This window comes from Trichoplusia ni, chromosome 2, assembly GCF_003590095.1.
Source record: "Trichoplusia ni isolate ovarian cell line Hi5 chromosome 2, tn1, whole genome shotgun sequence".
Lineage (NCBI taxonomy): Eukaryota > Metazoa > Arthropoda > Insecta > Lepidoptera > Noctuidae > Trichoplusia > Trichoplusia ni.
This window is the reverse complement of record NC_039479.1, coordinates 12,364,869-12,369,117: the sequence shown is the minus strand read 5'-3', so window position 1 is coordinate 12,369,117 and position 4,249 is coordinate 12,364,869. Positions and strand designations below refer to the sequence as shown.

Genomic DNA, 4,249 nt, shown 5'->3' with positions numbered 1-4,249 from the left:
AGGATCGTTACGAAAACAATATTAATCACTCGTGTTTGTCCAATTGAGTGTAAGGAGTTATAATCTAGTTAGAGTTTGACACTCTGATAATATCTTAAGGGAGTAGTCTCCTATAAACGCTGTAGGCCGCCTACAGCATCACGGAAAACGTTGTATCACAGTATATATAAGGTTCTTCGAGAAAAGTGATGTTTGTAAATGAATGATTCTTTCAGTAAAAGAAAAATAAATTTCAAATTCAAGTGAAAATATTTGTAATTCTTAAATAATTGTAAAATTGACACTCTATACGAATATGTTATGGACTTTTTGGGGTTCGTCACAATTCCCTATCACCTAAGCTTTGCGGTGTAATGGTTCATCGATCAATTGCTCATCTAAAAAAACGTGCTTCAGCAAGTACTGGTAACGAAATTAATTAGATGGATAACCTTTTTTTCCAAATTTACTTCCCTTTACCTTATTTTTTGATACGCCGAAGCATACAGCTAAACGCTCTACACAGCCTACGGCTTTCATAAGAACCCACTCCTTAAATAGTTTATCACTCTAAGTTATTAGTGTAGTTTGTAATCAGAATTTATTAGGGACCGGGCTTCCAATGTTACTGAAACAGAGGTGTCCTTTCAATGAAAGTTTAATCAAATAGTTATAAAGTAACCAGTGACGCATCTTCTGAATTGTGACAACCCGTTTGTGGTTTAAACTGTGTTTATATGGCCTTTTTGTCTAATTAAAGGTTTTTTTTTAAGATATTTAAGCTTTCGTTAAGTAATAACTTGGGTTCGTAAATTAATTGATGTCTATTTCTTGAAGCAGTGGTATAAATAGGTAATCTCATAAAAAAAATCCTTTAGATAAAAAAATATGAGAAAGGTAATAACGGAATTATGAATTCATACTGCTTCTAATTCTGATTAAAATGAAATATTAAAATGAACTACTATCAGATAGATTAAAACCTGAGTCCCATAAGCCTCCTCACTAAAAGAATACTCAAGATTTTGGTAGACAGCATTAGATTCATTACCGTGATAACAAATTGAATCTAAAGTCCAATAAAATTTAATTAGAAAAACCCGCAGTTGTTTACTAAGTCCAACCTTAAACCCAGGTATTTATTGCGGTTTATGTCCCTCAAAGGATTAAGACTATTAGTCGGCCTAGGATTTAAACCCTCGTTTAATGCGATGGTTTAGAAAGGTCGATTCTAATATCAATTAACTGTCTTCTTTTCCAATTAAGAAAGAGAACAGCAATGAAATACATTTGGGTGAATAAATAAATAAAAAAAATATAACAAATAACACTAATAAATAGTAATAATTTACAAACGGTTACTGAACCGGAGTATTTATCATGAGAGACTTAAAAAAATTATCTAAAATACAAGATCACTATATTAATGCTTCTACGTGACAGTATATTCATTAAAATACATCAATTGTCAGTCAAGAAGCTACCTCGGTATTTACCTATAACATTACTACATTAGGATATATGTATGCATAGCTTTACACCTACCTACAGATAGCTACCTACCTTAAAACGTCTTTTACGATGTCGTATTTCCAACACGTTTGTCTCGCGGACTACCACGAAACTAGTCTTGGAGAATAAAACAGACATCGGTTGTAAATTCAGTCTCGCGGGTTGTCGATATTTTAAAAGTTTCTTCACAGCTGCTCTTGACAGTCCCTAGAACATAAAATGTATTTTTGTTACGTGATGTTTTTAGTAAATTTATTTATGGTCTGAATGAGCTTTGCCATTTTAAAATAAAGAATATTATTTATAACACGTGCTTGCAATGAACGTGAATTTTCTATATTTTTTTTGCATAAGTACATAAAAATTCATTCATTCTACTTGCAGTAATAATATAATTGTAAATAATAACTAAATATCTACTCAAAACTATTTTTGAAGTTTTGTGAATATGTATTATTTGTATTGATTCACGTATATGTAGATATCATCAATTCTTTATTAGACCTTACTGAATAGAAAAATGCATACTATCATAAATTCGACACGAAGCAAATGAAATTGTAAAACACATTATCCAAAACAACTAACATTTCGTCATCTAAAAATAGTGCATCCATGTAACTTTCCAAATGACACAAAAGCTCGCGCTCCGAGCTTTCTTCACACTTGCGTCATCGCGCCCCGGGTGACGTCATGAAACGCAGTCAGGTGACACACCGTCATCTTTGTAATGGGCTGTGCACTTATTGTGTTTTGAAGGCCAAGGTTCACGTTTAATACTGCTAATGGACAACCCTACTGAAGGGCTAACACGAGTTCTCACTTGATTCTCACTCGATTTTATCTTATGGCGTGTATATATAATTTGTTTTACTAGTATTCTTATTTTTTCATTGCTTCGTTTATTACATTAAATAGCAGCATTAAGTAAAATCCGTTAATGTGATGAAACACGCTTTATACCTGCATAAATTTGGTTGAAACATTATTTAATCTTATCTTTTTTTTCGATTCTAAGCTATTAATTTTATTCTAAGAAAAAATACAAAAAAAATACCTTTAAAATAATTCGAATACATTACTTAAAACCATATCACAAAATATTACTTTGTAACAATAAGTAGGGTAAGTCCAGGATACATGCCTCAGTGGGATAGATGACTTGATTTTTATTTCACTATGTTAGGAGCACTGTGAGAGTTAAATTTCTCTATAAGTAACGAGTCCTCCCCCCACCAACCTCAGTGCCAGGCAGACTGTGGACAGGAGCGCACGCGTTTCGTCCGTGTGAGTAAAAATCTTCCGCGGCGAGACGACAAAAGGCGCCAAAATAAGATTCGTAAGTAATTTTAACAGTGTATCTTTTCTCTCGCCTATAATGTCTATTTTTTTTCTATTAGTCTGCTTGCATTGAAGATTAACCTATGTAAATTGATAAATTTTATAGTCATTAAAGCTCATTTTTTGTTTTTATTGAGAAGGGCTTCTATCCCCTACAAAAAGTATAGTTGCCTCGTTTTTTATTAGGATAGATGCCCCTAAGGGCAACTATCCTCAACTGTTTTTATAAGAGCTGTTTTGTTGCAGGAGAGCAAAATGCCTCGTAAATATAAAAGAAAACCGGGTGTTATCCCTCGCGCTGTTACCTGGACCGAAGAAAGTATGCTAGCAGCGTTTGAAGAGATGAAAAAGGGAGACAAGGGTGTAAATCAGATTTCTAAAATTTATGGCATACCATCTAGAACATTAAGACGAAGATTTCTTAAAAATGACCAACAAAAATTGACATTAGGTATGTTCTAGTTTATTTTAAGAATTACTATATTTACTATCTTTTAATTTAAATTTGATCTACTATACCTTGTATCTTATCATTTTAGTTACTGTCTTATTGGTACTGTAATTAATTCTATATACCTACTCAGCATTTATTTTTATTTGTTTTAGGTAAACACCCTGTGCTAGGGTTTGATAACGAAAATCTCCCCCTATCTTAAGAATAATTTAGTCTGATACCAAAGTTGATTTTTATTTTTTAAGATGATTATTACTAATATCAAGAAGACTGGAGAAGTATTAAAGTTCATGCAAGTTAATTACTACCTAGTAGTTAGTAAAAGATGTTGATTATTATTAAAAAAATATGTGATCGTTAATAGATGATAATGTTTATGTATGTTAAAACACAATAAAGACTGATTATTATAATATAGTTGTTTCATTTCATAACAAATCAGTTACAATGTTTGACTAAGTCGTCAATCCCCACTAAGGGCACCTATCCTCACATCATTTTTCATGATAAGTCTTCTATCCGCCACAGTAGGCGTCTATCCTATTTTTTAGAGGTCCAGCAAATTACAATTTATACAAAATCTACACAGTCTATATCAAATCGATTCAGATAAAATAATGCATTAAGAAATATATTAAATATTTCTCAAAGAACACAATGCTCTAAGATTATAAATTTCGGAATTATTAAGCTTTTTCAAAAAGTGTGGCATCTATCCTGGACTTACCCTATGTTAAGCAGTGATAATGTTCTTGCCTGTAATGTAAACGTGTGTAAATCAACGTTAAAGAAAATTTACGTCTCTAAATAATTCAATCAGAACGACGGCTTTTAAGTCACAAATCCTCTTAAATTACTTTGCGACGCGATAAAGTACGAAAATACGTTTATTTATGCACCAGTAAACCAATTCTGATTTAGTTCAGTGCTAAAGCACTCGCAAAAACAATAAAGGCATCGACT

At 32.1% G+C, this 4,249-nt stretch overlaps 1 long non-coding RNA gene across 1 annotated transcript; it reads left to right on the top strand.

Annotated features, from left to right (window-relative positions):
• Positions 1–2,616: 2,616 nt before the first annotated feature.
• Positions 2,617–3,511, top strand: LOC113507462. Its single transcript, XR_003401861.1, has 3 exons — positions 2,617–2,830; positions 3,079–3,283; positions 3,439–3,511. It is a non-coding gene; the product is annotated as an uncharacterized LOC113507462 (long non-coding RNA).
• Positions 3,512–4,249: the final 738 nt, after the last annotated feature.